Below are 17083 nucleotides of genomic sequence, written 5' to 3' on the forward strand. Positions count from 1 at the left end.
CATCCTTGCAAAAGATTCTGGTAATCACATTTACATACACCAACTGTCCAGGGAAGATAAGGGTGACGGACCTTAGAGTGCTCTGCCTGGAGGTCACTGGAGAACGATGAGAGCCTCAGAAAGGTGTTGGCAGGAATGGAGAGGAGCAAGCATTTGAAGGGAGGATTTGGAAGTAGGCATGCATTAGAGAAAGGAGGCAAAACAATGAAAGAATAGGCTAGGAAATCTCTCCCAGACCACTGGCCACATCCAGGCTCTTGAAGGCTACTCTTCTCCCAAAAGGTACAAGAAGTACAAAACTCCAAGGGGCAATTTAAAGACAGCACCATTCATTTCTACCACACTGCAATTCCTCGCTCATCTGCCTCCATCCTTGCACCTGCCAGAGATGCTGGCCAGCAATTCCCAGGCAAAGGAAATGGTGCAGGTCATGATACCTGAAATCTCACAGCCACTGTTAGCATGACTGAGTTGCTCCCTGTAGAGATTCACTCCTTAAGAGAAGACTCTTCTGGGCTCCAAAGCAGAGTGCAAGCAGTCCTAGGAAAATGTAACACCTTTTTGTTTTTGTTTTTTAAGACTTTTGGAAAAACTGGAATAAGCAAAGATAAGTGGCTTTCTATGCTGCAGGACATCTTTGAGCCTTAAGTACACTAATATGCTATGAGAGTTAGCTATGGAGAATTATAGAACAGCTTTTCCAGAATTTATTTGGGAATCATACTTACTTACAAGATGCTGTCCAGAACTCACTTGAGAAATACTTTCTTTTTTTTTTTTTTTTGAGATGGAGTCTCGCTCTGTCGCCCAGGCTGGAGTGCAGTGGCACCATCTCAGCTCACTGCAAGCTCCGCCTCCCGGGTTCACGCCATTCTCCTGCCTCAGCCTCCTGAGTAGCTGGGACTACAGGCGCCCGCCACTGCACCTGGCTAATTTTTTGTATTTTTAGTAGAGACAGGGTTTCATCATGTTAGCCAGGATGGTCTAGATCTCCTGACCTCATGATCCGCCCGCCTTGGCCTCCCAAAGTGCTGGGATTACAGGCATGAGCCACCGCGCCTGGCCGAGAAATACTTTCTAAAACAATGGTAAACTCATTCTTTTTAAGGTCCTGACTGCCAGAGGCAGGCCCTTGTGATAGTACTAGTCTAGGTTTCAAGATACCAGAGTTCCCCATTGGATCTTCCACTCTATAGTGCTTTTGGCTCGTTCTTTTCATTTCTTTGGGTTCCATTTCCTTTCCTGCAAACCAAGGAGTTTGGAGAGATCTGCAGTTTTCTCTGAGACAGAGAAACTCGGGGCTCCATGGAAGTACTCCATTGGTTCCACAACAGTCATGCAACATCCACAAATTACAAAAATGGGAACTCCTAGTCCATTCATTTCTTTTTACCTGTTTTACATTGAGGATTTACCAAATAGTTCATTTGAATAAAAGAGATTATTTGAACTGGGCATGGTGGCTCATGCCTATAATCCCAAAATTTTGGGAGGCCAAAGCAGGATAATCACTTGAGGCCAGGAGTTCAAGACCAGACTAAGCAGCATAGCAAGATCCTGCCTCTCCAAAAAATAAAGAAAATTAGCCAGGCATGGTGGTGTGCATCTGAAGTCTCAGCTGTCTCAGCTATCCCAGCTACTCAGGAGGCCGAGGTGGGAGGATTGCTTGAGACCAGGAGTTCAAAGCTGCAGTGAGCCATGATGGCATCACTGCACTACAGCCTGGGAGAGAGACTGAGACCCTGTCTCTAAAAACAGTGTATTTGTGAAAACTGGTTGAACACCTCTAGGATATTTAGTCTCTAAGGGCAATTCCAGGTATACATAGTCATACAAGTGTATGAACTAGGATTCAGATAAAGCAGTCTGGAATGACAAATTTCCCCAGGGTGGGCGGGTGCTGCCGTTGCTGGCTGTGTTGCGTGACCAGGTCACAAGACTTCAGGGGAATTTTTGGACCACCCAGGTCACTCAGCTATTGGGCATAACAAAAAAAAGAATGATGTGACTACACTGGAAATGGTTACAGGACACATTTTGGCAGCATAAGAGAGGAGAAAGCATCAACTGAGAGCTGCTTGTGGAGAGCAGAAAGTCAATCAGGAAGACCCAGTCAGAACTCCTAGGGAGGGAACGCAGCCATTTTGTGTTGGTGATTTGTAGGTACTAACAAAGAAATAAAGAGACCTGGCTTTGTCAACTCTTATGAGTTAAACTCTGTCCTGCTCAAATTCATATGTTGAATTCTGAACTCCCACTACCTCAGAATGTGACTTATTTGGAGACATGATTTTTACAAAAGGAATCAAGTTAAAATAAAGTCATTAGGATGGGCCCTAATCCAATAGGACTGGTGTCCCTATAAAAAGGGGAAATCTGGGCCAGGCACGGTGGCTCAAGCCTGTAATCCAGCACTTTGGGAGGCCAGGGCAGGCAGATCACTTGAGGTCAGGAGTTCAAGGCCAGCCTGGCCAACATGGTGAAACCCCCTCTCTGCCAAAAAATACAAAAATTAGGTGAGCATGGTGGTGTGTGTCTCTAATCCCAGCTACATGGGAGGCTGAGGCAGGAGAATCGCTTGAACCTGGGAGGCGGAGGTTGTAGTGAGCTGAGATCATGCCATTGCTCTGCAGCCTGGGCGACAGAGCAAGACTCCATATCAAAAAAAAAGATTGTAAAAAAAGTGTGTGTGTGGGAGTATCTGGAAAAAACATGCAGAAAGGAAAATGATGTGAAGAGACCCAGAGAAGATGGCCCCTGACAAACCAAAGGGAGAGGCCTGGAACAGAGCCTTCCCTCACAGCCCTCAGGAGGAACCCAAATCCAGCCGACACAGTGATTTCAGACTTCTAGCTCTAGAGCTGTGAGACAATACATTACTATGTTGACGCCACCCAGTTTGTGGTGCTTTGTTACAACAGCCCCAGCCACTGCTATCCCAGCCCTGAGAATAGCATGAAGGGGAGCCACTCTAGGTTGCAGAAGGGGAGAAAATCTAACCCAGGGGGCCTGTGGCTGAAGCTGCCTCTCCCTGGGCTACTGCAGCAAGCTTCTTCCTGTCCCATCTGCTGCTCAGTGCTCCTGCCCAGCCCACAGTGTTATCAAACAATCTTTGCCAAGTAGCCTCCTTTCCTGCCACTTGGTTTCCCATGTACCTACAGGAATGCATTGCCACTTTTTCGGATGCTCCATGGGTAGGGCGCAGTGCTGTACCAGGCAGCTGCCATCTCCACCGCTAGATCTTCGAAAAAAACTGCAAAATGGATACACTTAAGTCTAAGCTGTTCTACTTTCTTCCGTCCTCTGAATTATTAGTGCCCAGGCCCCACCTGAAATCAATTAAATTACAATCTCTTAGGTGTATTTTAGAAACCACCACTCCCCTCCAAAGAATTCTAAGATGTAGTCAGGATTAGGAAACATTTCTAGATACTCCTGCTCCTCAAGTCAGCCCTCTCCAGCTTTGAACCACGCTTCAAAAATATTTCTTCTTCATCAGCATCCAAACTCTCATTCCCTCAGTGACGTTACATTCAGCTATAAGGAAGGCAATTTGATTAATAAATGCTGATCCTTCAAAGATGTATTGTCCCTGCCGGGCTGGCTGGCTCTAATCCCAGCACTTCGGGAGGCTGAGTTGGGCAGATTTGAGTCAGGAGTTCGAGACCAGCCCAGCCAACATGATGAAAGCCTGTCTCTACCAAAAAAAATATAAAAATTAGCTGGGTGTGGTGGTGGGCACCTGTAATCCCAGCTACATGGGAGGCTGAGGCAGGAGAATTGCCTGAACCCGGGAGGCAGAGGTTGCAGTGAGCTGAGATGGCACCACTGCACTCCAGCCTGGGTGACAGAGTGAAACCCTGTGTTAAAAAAGAAAGAAAGAAAGAGAGAGAAAGAAGAAAGAAAGACAGAAAGAAAGACAAGAAAAGAAAAGAAAAGGAAAGAAAGGAAAGAAAGGAAGGAAAGAAAGAGATGTATTATTCCAATCAATATTCCTGGGGGAGAGTTACCACCACAAAAAGATAATACTTAGGCAAATTAACCCTAAATTGGAAGTATCACAACATATTTTGATCCAAGAACCCCAGATGTACTATGTTAAATACTCCTTCTTTCCTGCTGTGTCTCGTTTGTATGCTGGACCAGATAGAGAACAGGAATGTGTAACACTATTTTCATTCCATTCCAACAACAAAAAATATCAAGCATTTCCTACAGCCCTGACACTAAATAATTACAAAAGACACAACCATGTACAGAGATGTCGTCTCTACCTCCAAGGAAAACACAATCTAGAAAATAGGTATCATGGGTCTAAAAGGAAACCAAAACCGAAATGAACCAATCTTTCAAAATAAAGCAACATAAGAGCCTTATCTACCAAAATCTGTGGACTTCAGCCAAAACGGAATTTAAAGATAAATTCACAGCCTTAAAATCTATATATTAGGGCCTTAGAAAGAAAATCAACTAAGAATCCAACTCAAGGGCAATGTGGTCATGGTGGCAGTAGGTTCCCCAATCTCCCTATAACCTCTCCTGACAACCAAGTAGAGCAGATAGGATGCAGCCCCCCAAAAACCCACCACCTCAGCCAACAACAACAAAAATCCCACCTCTAACCTCTAACCTCTTCAACCAAATTAGGTGACAGGAGACCTATCAAACCTGAGGACATGGACAAATACGCCAAACCAGCAACAACAGGACTTGGTCACAAAAATTAAAAAGTCACCCACAAATTCTCACCCCCAAAAGATGAAGACAACACCCTGATCAGAGCTGAGCGCATCCTGAGCAGGGAAGAGGAGTCCCAGGGGCTCACAGTGAAGATAACTGGGCCTGGCTCTGGGTGGAGCAGAGAGGGTGGAACACTTTAAATTCCTGAGAGTCTCAGAAATATCCGGCAAACAATTCATTCCAGAAGGAAAGAGCTGCAGTCTGAGGGAAAATTACTGGAAACAGAAACCACATTGAGCGGGGCTCAATTTGAGTAAGTGAAAGAGGAAGCATAGATCATAGGGGAGGAGGGTCCTGGGGAAGAAGGTCTCTGTGAATACTGCAGCATCAATATTCACCATGTGAAGCAGCATGGCGCGGAAGGCCAAACCTAGGGTGCCCAAGGGCCGGGGCTGGGGCTGGAGGCAGGAAATCCCGAACCCGGCTCATGTCAAAGAGACAAAGAAATGGCTACAGAGACAGGCCTAATTTTGAGTCATTCACGGTGTCAACAGAGTAGGTGGCATCAAGTCATGAGCTAAGGATGCTGCCCTTGCCCATCCCTCCCCAAACTCTCCTGTTCCCCAGAGAATCTTCTCAGTTCCAGATATAACTCTCCTTGCCCCATTGTGTAGCTGCAAACCAGTTTCCCCCGGTAACTGGAATTAATCGCTCCTGTCAGTAGAAAAAAACGAAAGCTAAAATCCTTGTTCTTCTAATTGGTACCACAGTATAAATAGCCCAAAATAGCTGGAGGGCATTCTCATCTTCCAATCAATGATCCTACCGATGTGTCCCCTGATATAAGCATTCTCCCATTCAGACCTAAGACTTCCAAACCAACAAAGCTCCAAGTTGCCAGGATGGGAAGCAAAAATTCTGTAAGTGGGTGACTAGGTGTAAGGGAGAGAGGAACCACTTCTACTTCTACCCTTTGATTTCCAGACTTGTGAGTTCTTGCCACGGAGAAGGCAATGCCATGTAATGATTTCTGATTCAAAGGACATACTGCACCTTGTGACACAGAACCCCATGGTTTCAGGACACTGCCTTCCAACTGGTGCTGCAACTGGGTCTTCAAGAAGCTATTCCACCTTTCAATAAGACCATTTATTTCCAGGCGATAGGGTATGTGGAAGTACCAATGAATCCCAAGAGCATTAACCCACTGCTGTACTTCCTTGGCTGAGAAACACATTCCTTAATCAGAATGCCCTTGAGAATGCTCTGAACATGGATGGGGCATTCTTCCGTGAGCCTACTGGTGGTGAAGGGCAAGCATGGGCATCACAGGCAGGGAAACCAGATCCTTGTCCAGAATGTGTGCCTATCCCAGCAAGAACAATTGCTGTCCGATTCCAGGAGAGAAGAGGTCCAGTGTAATCAACCTGCCACGGGGTGGTTGACAGGTCCCCTCAGGGAGTGGTATATTGGGGGTTGGTGCTTATCTCTGCAGTTGGCAAGTTAAGCATTCACTTAGCTATAGCCAGGTCAGCCTTGGTAAGGGAACATCCACATTGTTGGGCTTATGCACAGCTCCATCTCCACTGCCATGACCAGTTTATCCCTGAGTCCATTGAGCAAGCCCTGGGGTGGCTGGGAAAAGATGTTGACTGACATTGATAGAGTGTATCATTTGGTCCTCCTGACTATTGAAAGTCTCCTCTGATCCGCAAAGGATGTCTTTTGATGAGCAATCCCATGGGACAGAAATATCTTCACAGTCTGCCCATGCTGAGTTCCATCCACATAACTTTCCCAGACTTCCTTGTCTCTAATCCTCCAGTCGTGTTCTTTCCAAGTACCTGACCATCCGATCAAACCATTTGCAATTACTCTTGAATCAGTATAAATCCATGTTATAATGTGAATATCTGTGTTTCCTCAAATTCATATGTTGAAGACCTAACCTTCAGTGTGGCTGCATTTGGAGACAGGGCCTCTAAGGAAGTAATTAAGGTTAAATGAAGTCAAAAGGGTGGGGCCCTGATCTGATAGGATTAGTGTCCTTATAAGAGGAGACACTAGACGTTTTCTCTCTGTCTGTCTCTCTCTCCACACACACGCACGCGTGCACACACACACACACGCACGCGTGCACACACACACACACACACACACAGAGCAAGGAAAGTCCATGTGAGGACATAGTGAGAAGGTGGCCATCTGTAGGGCAGGAAGAGGCCCCTGACCAGAAACTGAATCATCTGGAACTCGAAATTTCAGCTTCTAGAACTGTGAGAAAATTAATTTCTGTTGCTTAAGCCACTTCATCTATGGTATTTCATTATGACATCCCAAGATGACTAAGACAGATTTTTGTGTTGAGAAGCAGGGAGTTGCCATAACAAATGCTAAAACTGTAGAAGTGGCTTTGGAACTGGCTCATGTGTAGAGGTTGGAGGAGTTTTGAGGTGCATGCTAGGAAAAGCCTAGATTGCCTTAAAAGGACTGTCGGTAGAAATACAGCTGCTAAAGGTAATACTGGTGAGGTTTCAGCTGAAAATGAGAAAGAGTTTATTGGAAATTGGAGGAAAGGTGATTCTTGTTACAAAGTGGCAAAGAACCTGGCTGAATTTTGTTCTAGTGTTTTGTTGAAGGTAGAACTTACAAGCAATGAAACTGGATGTTTAGCTGAGGGCATTGCTAAGCAAAATGTTAAAGGAGTCGTTTGGTTTCTCTTTATTGCTTATAGTAAAATGAGAGAGAAGAGAGAAATTGAAAAAAATTGTTAATCAAAAAGGACCCAGAGCTTGAGCCCGGCGCAGTGGCTCATGCCTGTAATCCCAGCACTTTGGGAGGCCGAGGCAGGCGGATCACGAGGTCAGGAGATTGAGACCATTCTGGTTAACACGGTGAAACCCTGTCTTTACTAAAAATACAAAAAAAAAAAAAAAAAAAAAAAAATTAGCCACACGTGGTGGCAGGCGCCTGTAGTCCCAGCTACTCCGGAGGCTGAGGCAGGAGAATGGTGTGAACCCAGGAGGCGGAGCTTGCAGTGAGCCAAGATTGCACCACTGCACTCCAGCCTGGGTGACAGAGCAAGACTCTGTCTCAAAAGACTAAAAAACAAAACAAAAAAAAAAAAAAAAAAAAAAAGGACCCAGAGCTTGAAGATTTGGAAAATTCTCAGCCTATGCATATTGGAAAAACAAAAAATGAAGAAGCATTTTCACCTCTAAAGAGCACACTAAGGTTGTGGCTGGCCAAACATTTGATAAAGAGATCATGGGTGCAACACATGGATTTTGCTAGCCAGCTCATAAGAGCCAGGGATAGAAGTTAGGCACTGCCAGTTTGAACTAAAGGGGACAGAGAAAGTGAGACAGGTTGAAAAAAGGCTGTTGGATATTGCGATTCTACAGAGCAGGATGGTAGAACTATTCAGTTGAGAAATATGCTTTGTCCTTCAAGAAAAGGCAACAATGACCCTGAAGGCAGTTCAGAGATTGTCAGGGCTCCTATCACAGAACCAAGGGGTAAGGTTGGTTTCTTCTCAGTTTCAGTAGACCAGATGGCCACCACAGAGAGCTGTGCAGGTGAGGTTGCCACAGAGAGTGGTGAGGTGATGCTGCCACTCCAGTGGGCTGGGATGGGGGGTGGACAGAGCACTGAACCAAAGAGGATTATTCTCAACCCCTAAGATCTAATGGAATTTGCCTTGCTAGGTATTGAACTTGCTTGGGACCTGTCACCCCTTTCTTCTGATTTCTCCCTTCTGGAATGGGAATGTTCATCCTATGCCTTTCCACCGTTATATTTTGGAAACACATAATAGTCGGGTTTCACAGGTTCATAGCTGGTGAGTAGTTTTGCTCACAATGAATTGTAGCTCGATTTTCATCCATACCTGATTTTGATGATATTTAGTTGAGATTTTGGTCTTTAGAACTAGAGTTGATGCTGGAATGAATTAAGACTTTTGGGACTGTTGGAATGGAATGAATGCATCTGCATGTAAGAAGGGCATGAACTTTGTGGGAGGCAGAAGTGGAATGAAATGAGCAGAATATCTGTATCCCCCCAAAATTAACATATTGAAACTCTACCCCAAATGTGATCGTATTTGGAGATGGGGTCTTTAGGAGATCATTAGCGTTAGTTGGGGTCCTGAGGATGGGGCTGTCATGAGGAGACATCAAAGAGCTTGCTGTCTCTCTTTCTCTCCCTGTACAAGCACAAGGAAGAGGTCACATGAGCACCCAGAGAAACAGTAGCTACCTGCAAGACTAGAGAACAGTCTGCAGAATGAAACCTCCCTGGCTGGCACCTTGAGCTTGGACTTCCTGGCCTCTAGAACTTCGAGAAAATACATTTCTGTGGTTTAAGCCACCAAATCTATGGTATTTTGTTATGCAGCCCAAACAGACAAATACAGACACATACTCTATGACATATTTATAAAAAGGTTTAAAACATGCAATTCTACCATATGTTGTTTAGGAACACACACATATGTAATAATAACATAAATGCATCCATGGGAAGTATAAACACCAAATTTAGGAGAGTGGTTCTCTTTGCAGGGTAGGGGAAGGGGAAATGCAATTGAAGGAGGGCCAGGAAGCCTCAACTATATTTGCTATTTTATTTCCTAAGGTGAATGCTATGTCATTTTCTAAATCTTTTTGTGTGTTTTTTATGTCACAAGAATATTTTTAAAAGAAAAGATTGGGTCCTCGTGACATCATCAAGGCACTGGATCAAATCTTACCAAGTTATATGAGCCAACACACCCCATAATTGTTTCAGCCAGTAGGAGTATAATTTGTTTGTTGTTGCAGTCAGAGGCTCATCAGAGATCTGGTCTCCTCCATGAGGCCTCACCTAACTACTGCAGATCTGGAATAGCCCAGTCTCTCACCTGCTATAAACTACGATGGCTTTCACTTGGTTCAATATTGTGTGGATTTATTCCCTATTTATTTCATGTGCAGTTATCCACCATAAAATCATAACAATAACAACAATAGCTACCATTTATTGGGTGCTTCCTGTGTGTCAACAACACAGTGCTTAACTTTGTCACATCCAAGTACTAACCAGGCCTGACCCTGTTTAGCTTCTGAGATCAGACAAGTTCGGGTGCATTCAAGGGGGTATGGGCATAGACTCAGCGCTTTGCTTTCTACATCCATCATTTTAAACCATCCTCACTATTACTAACTCTGTTTTTGCACACAAGGAAACTGGAGCTCAGAGATGCTAAATGATTCATCCAAGGTCACACAGCAAAAAAAGTGCCAAGTCCAATCGTTTTCTGCCAGCTCCTCAAAGCAGGAACCTGTCTGCTTTCCTACATCCCCCACCACGACCTGAGGCTAGGTCCACCAGTGTGAGCTGATACAGCAACAGACTCTTTGTCCCCAGAGGTTGTTCAGAACAGAGACTTGGTGACAAGGACCAGCTGCAGGGTGGATGAGCAGGGCTTCCCATTGGTGAAGGCTGCACTGGCATGGCTCGAGAGAGCCTGTTGGCCTCATTGTGCACTCATGGGCCACAGTGGTACCATCCTCCGGGTCTCCACCTGATCCCAGACACAGGCACTCAGACTTGCTGGAGCACTTGCTACCAGCTCCCACTAGGTGTCTCTGTTACTTTATTTTTTGTGTGCCAGAAGGCAAATCAAAGCCACTTACTTAAAACTATTCAAATCCAGATAAACGGGCTGCCTGGAACTCTTTGGTGGCCTCAGAGAAACCAGACTTCTATAGCCAGAACCTGTGGGCTTGAGAAGGAGAAGATAAAATAGCTTACATTTACTGGAGGCCTTTTGCACATCAGCAAGTTTACATACCTTAATATTAACAGTAGTTAACACTAAGTAATGTTTTGTATGCATAAGGCACTCTCATGTGCTTTTTGCAAATATTAATGCACTCATACCTCATAACAACCCATAAGTACAGAGGTATGAAGGGTTAAGTAACTTGCCTAAGGTCACACAGCTAGTACACGGCATGGTCATTTGGATCATTCAGGTCTCATAACTACCCTGCAAAATACATGTTGTCATCCCTATTTTACATATGTGGAAACCAGGCTCAGAAAAAGTAAGAGGCACAACGTTATACAGCTAGACAGTGGCTGAAGCAGAATTCAAACTTAGATCTATTTGACTCAGGTCAAAATATGAGTTGGCCCCATTCCCTGAGAAGGAATGAAGACCAGATCATAGGTAGGATCCTGTGTCCTTGACCCCATGTGGGTCACACACACAGCCCTGCAGACTCCACAAAGGACTGTGCAGACCCACTTCTCTGTAGACAGGGCTGAGATGTTCTGAATTCTACCAGGAATTGCTTTGAAAGTAAGGGAGGGGCGACAAAATGTCATCTTTGCATGTAAAACGGATGTGTAGAGAGAAGCAACTCCCCTCTCCAATTCAGGAGGATGAGGGAGAATTGCCTTAGAGGGGGTAGGTTTTGGTTAAAGCCAGCAGAGGTTGCCATAGGTGGGATCTGAAGGTATCTGTGGAAGGCCTCAAAATTGCTCCCTTTAGACTGGTTGGCTTCACTGCTGAATTCTACGACTTTTAAAGAACTAATACTATTTTTTCTGCAACTATTCCAGAAAATTGAAGGCAAAGGAATTCTTCCAAACTCATTCTACAAGACCAGCATTACCCTGATGCCAAAAGCAGACCAGGACACAACTAAAAAAGAAAACTATAGGCCAAAATTCCTGATGAACATAGTTGCAAAATTTCTCAGCAAAATACTAGCAAACTGAATCTAACAGCATATCAAAAAGATTACATACCATGATCAAGTTGCAAGGATATTTCAGCATATGAAGATCACTAAATGTGATACATCATCAGAATGAAGGACAAAACCATAAGATCATTCTAATAGATGGAGAAAAAGTGCTTGATAAAATACAACATTAGTTCATGATAAAAACTCTCAACAAACTAGGTATAAAATGAACATACCTCAAAACAATAAAGGTCATATATGACAAACCCACAGCTAACATATTAGTACTAATTTTATACCGAATGGGGAAATGTTGAAAGCCTTTCCTCTAAGATCTGGAACAAGATAAGGATGCTCATTTTCACCACTGTTATTCAACATAGTACTTCAAGTCCTAGCGAGAGCAATTAAGCAAGAGAAGGAAATAAAAGGCATCCAAATTGGAAAGAAGGAATTCAAACTGTCCCCGTTTACAGGCAATATGATTTAGAAAAACCTAAAAACTCCACCAAAAAACTGTTAGAACTAATAAAGAAATTCAATAAAGTTGCAGGATACTAACTCATCATACAAAAAGCAGCAGCATTTCTATTTGCCCATAATGAACAATCTGAAAAAGAAACCAAGAAAGCAATCCCATTTACAATAGCTAGGAAAAAAAATACCCAGGAGTAAATTTAACCAGAGGTGAAAAATCTCCATAATGAAAACTATAAGATACTGATGAAAGAAAATTGAAGAGCATACAAAAAATGAAAAGATATTACATGTTCATAGATTAGAAGAATTAATATTGTTAAAATGTCCATACTGCCAAAAGTGATATACAGATTCAATGCAATCCCTATCAAAATACCAATAACATTCTTCCCAGAAACAGAAAGAACAACCCTAAAATTTATATAGAACCACAGAAGACCCTGAATAGTCAAAGCAATCCTGAGCCAAAAGAACAAAGCTGGGGATATCACACTACCTGACTTCAAAATATACTACAAAGCTATGGTAACCAAAACAGCATGGTGCTGGCTTAAATACAGACACATAGACCAATGGAAAAGAATAAATTAAGAACCCAGAAATAACTCTTTGGCCCTGAGGTCCTACAAGAGGCCAGAGGAGTACAGGTACTCAGGGAGGCTGTGCAGCCCCAGGCCTGTATCAATCACCACGTCCTGCTTGGAACCATGCACCAGCCAAATGTTGGCATGGTTGCCCGACTCATAGAAGTGTTCTTGAATCCAAAAGATACTACCACCTGGAGACTTGTGGGTGTACCACTTGAGCGCCAACATGCTGGGCATGGGTGCAGCCAGGCAGATGCCTTTCAGAATTTGCCCACATGTCTAGTATAACTAGATCTGATGGCTGGGAATAAAGGAAGAGGAGGATGTGCTGCTCATACCTTTAATACTGAGGCTGTTGGATTTAGCAAAGGTGAAAAGTTACCTTATGTAGTGTTGAAACCACCCCCACTATTTCCTGATGCAGATTATAAATCAGTGCCACTGAAAACAGAAGATGAAAAATACATGCTGGCTTTGAAACAGGAGTTGAGAGAAACAATGAAAAGAATGCCTTATTTTATTGAAACACCTGAAGAAAGACAAGATATTGAAAGGTATAGTAAAAGATACATGAAGGTATATAAAGGAGAATGGATACCAGATTGGAGAAGACTTCCAAGAGAGATGACACCAAGAAATAAATGTAAAAGCACAGGCCCAAAACCCGAAAAGGCAAAAGACACAGGCAAAGTCACCTCACTAATACTTCAGATGTGTTGAAAAAAATTGAAGAATTGGGAAAGAAAGGTGATGGTGAAAATTCAGAAGAGGAAAATGAAAAGGAAGAAGGAAGCAAAGAGGAAAGTAAAGAAGGTAATGATGACGATGACGATGATGCTGCAGAACAGGAGGGATATGATGAAGAAGAGCAAGAAGAGGAAAATGACTACATTAATTCATAATTCGAAGATGGAAATGATTTTGGCCCAGACAGTGATGACAACATGGATGAAGCAACCTATTAGGCATGAAATTTTTCAAAAAGTATTTTTATGATGCAGCTTCTGAACATTTGGACAGATTCGTTTTGTATTTTTTTCTGATAAGGAATAAGTATTTTTGTTTGTTTTTTTTTTTTTTGGACAGATATTTGTTACCAAAATATTCAAGACCACTTTGAGTTTACATACTAATTACCTTACAAATTAGTCCCTGACACTCTGACCTTCCTTCTAAACACCTCTGCCATCTCTCTTATGTACTCTTGTGGGTTTTCTTGTATTATTTGAATCGGAATGTGCCTAAAGAATTTTTGCTCTCTTAATCTCTGTATACATACTTGAAGAAATCATGCTTGCTTAACTGCTGATTTTTTGTAAAACTATTACCAGTCATAGTGGATTTCTATAACCTGAAAGTTGATATAATACAGCACATGGAGCACTTTAAAAACAAACTTGAAAATAATTTTATTTTTTACTTTTACATGGTATGTTCTAGACTACTGCATTATGACTACATAAACCAACCTGGGCTTTTATAATTACAGAATTGTGAAATAGAGGTTTTGTGATGGAAAACATACACACAGGGAAAAATACCAAACTGAGCAATATAAATTTCACGGCTCACATCTTAGCCAGTACAAAGAAATTTTCACATGGGGTGAATATTATAAATACTTGAACTGGGGACTAACTTAATACTGTATGATATATGAATTAATTATTCCACTGTAATAACTGTGACATCTTCAAATAGTTGGGCTTATGAAAAATTTGACTAAGACATTTTAATTTTAAACTTTATGTAAATGTGAAATAAGTTCTGGTCATATAAATATCACTGTAGAATGCATGTGTGTGAACTCTATGAAGTGTGGTGGCCTTTTATGTTTCAGAGTACTCAAGCTGTACAACTGATTTATATAAAAATGCAAAATGAACTCAGGTCATTTTGAAATTAAGATTAATTTTTTTGTTGTTTAAAGCTAGCTCCCCTAACTTTATATATTTTTTGGGAAAAAAAATACCTAAAAACCTCAACCTAAAAAGACTCACAAATGCCAAACATTTTCAAGGAAATTTATATTATATATTTCAAAAATGATTTATCAGTGTTATCTACCAAAATAAATAATTTTATTTTTCCCCTTTGGGAAGATATCATTATCCTCTAATGTGAGAATCAGATCCCTAGATTCTATTTCTACCTGTACTATTAAACTCAACCTTGAGCCTGGAAAAAAAAAAGAACCCAGAAATAAATTAATGTATTTACAGCTAATGGATTTTTGACAAAGACACCAAAAACATACATTGGGGAAAAGACAGTCTCTACAATACGTGTTGCTAAGAAAGTTAGATATTTGTATGCAGGAGAATGAAACTAGAACCCTATCTCTCACTGTATACAAACATCAACTGAAAATGGATTAAAGACTTAAATCTGAAGACATGAAACTACGAAACTACTAGAAAGAAACATGGGGAAATGCTTCCTGACGTTAGTCTGGCCAAAAATTTTTTTTTAACAAGATCTCAAAAACACAAGCAACAAAAGCAAAATAGATAAATGGGATTCTATCAAACTAAAAAGCTTCTGCACAGCAAAGGAAACAATCAATAGAGTAAAGTGACAACCTGTAGAAGAGTAGAAAATATTTGAAACTGTGCATCCAACAAGGGATTAATAAGCAGGACACATGGAACTCAAACAACTCAACAGCAAAAAAGCAAATAACCAGATTTTAAAATGAGCACCTGAGCTGGTGATTGTGTGCCTGCAGTCCCAGCTACTTGGGAGGCTGAGGTAGATAGTTGTTCGAGCCCAGGAGTTCAAGTCCAGCCTGGGCAACAAAGCAAGACTCTCATATTCAAAAAAAATAAAAGGGCAAATGATCTAATAGACATTTCTCAAAAGAAGAAAACCAAATGGCCAACAGGTATATGAAAAATGCTCAACATTGCTAATCATTAGGAAAATGCAAATCAAAACCACAATGAGATATCCTGATCGAAAAGACAAAAAAATAACAAACGTTGGCAAGCATGCAGAGAAAGGGGAACTCTTATACACTGTCAGTGGGAAATTACATTAATATGGCCATTATGGAAAACAGTGTGGAGGTTCCTCAAAAAACTAAAAACAGAAATACCGCAGGATCCACTAATCCCCCCACAAGTGAAAGAAAACCAGTATATGAAAGAGATGTCTGCACTTCATGTGTATTTCTGCACTCTTCCCAATAGCTAAGACACAGAATCAAGCTAAGTGACCATCAACAAATGAACAGATAAAGAAAATGTGTGTGTGTGTGTACATATACGTACATACATATATATATGTATTCCATCGTGTATATATATGTGTGTGTATATATATATGTATGTATGTGTATGTATATATACGATGGAATACTTTTGGCAAGAAAAAGAATGAAATCCTGTCATTTGTAACAGCATGGATGAGCCTGGAAGACATTATATTAAGTAAAATAAGCCAAACACAGAAAGACTAATATTGCATGTTCTCACTCATACGAAGAAGCTAAAAGAGCTGATCTTACCGATCTTATGGAAGTGCAGAGTAGAGTAGTGGTTTCTAGAGGCTGGGAAGGGCAGAGAGAGAGGTCTGCTAATGGATACAAGATTGCAACTAGATATGAGGAATACATGTTAGTGTTCTATAACAGCGGCCCCCAACGTTTTTGGCGCCAGAGACCAGTTACGCGGAAGACAATTTTTTCACAGACAGAAGGTGGGGGTTGGGTGCGATGGTTTCAGGATGGTTCAAGCGCATTACATTTACTGTGCACTTTATTTATACTATTATTACATTGTAATATATAATTAAGTAATTATACAACTCACCATGATGTAGAATCAGTGGGACCCCTGAGCTTGTTTTCCTGCAACTAGGTAGTCCCATCTAGGGATGATGGGAGACAGTGACAGATCATCAGGCATTGGATTCTCATAGGGAGTGCACAACCTAGATACCTCACACACAGTTCACAATAGGGTTTGCACTCCTATGAGAATCTAATGTCACTGCTGATCTGACAAGAGGTGGAGCTCAGGTGGTAATGTGAGCGATGGAAAGTGGCTGTAAATACGAATGAAGCTTTGCTGGCTTGCCCTGCCACTCGCCTCCTGCTGTGCAGTCACAGACTGCTACCAGTCCATGGCCCAGGGGTTGGGGACTGTTTTATAACACAGTAGGGTGACATCCTTAAGAATAATTTATTGTATATTTCAAAATACTTACATGAGAGGATTTTGAATGTTCCTCAAACAAGAAGTGATAAAAATTTGAGTTGATGAATATGCCAATTACCCGAATTTGATTATAACAAATTATATACATATATCAAAAAATCACATATACACCATAAGTATGTACAATTACACCAATTAAAAATACACTTTTTTAAAAAAAGGCTTAGAAACAAGGACCAACTCAATAGTACTCAATAGTAATAAGCACTCCTAGTGTTCAGATTCTAAATACCAATTTCCACTGAAAGGAACCAGGATTGCTTGAAGAAACAACTGATTCTAGGTCAGGGAGACAGAAAAATGTACAAGATGAGGTTGGGCTAACTTCAAAAGGCTCCCGCTAGACAATGGGACAATTTGAGGTTGTATTAGAGTA

At 41.8% G+C, this 17083-nt stretch overlaps 1 pseudogene; it reads left to right on the forward strand.

Annotated features, from left to right (window-relative positions):
- The first annotated feature begins 12784 nt into the window (after positions 1–12784).
- Positions 12785–13496, forward strand: LOC100611182 (DNA-directed RNA polymerase III subunit RPC7-like; annotated as a pseudogene).
- Positions 13497–17083: the final 3587 nt, after the last annotated feature.

This window comes from Pan troglodytes, chromosome 17 (assembly GCF_028858775.2).
Source record: "Pan troglodytes isolate AG18354 chromosome 17, NHGRI_mPanTro3-v2.0_pri, whole genome shotgun sequence".
NCBI lineage: Eukaryota > Metazoa > Chordata > Mammalia > Primates > Hominidae > Pan > Pan troglodytes.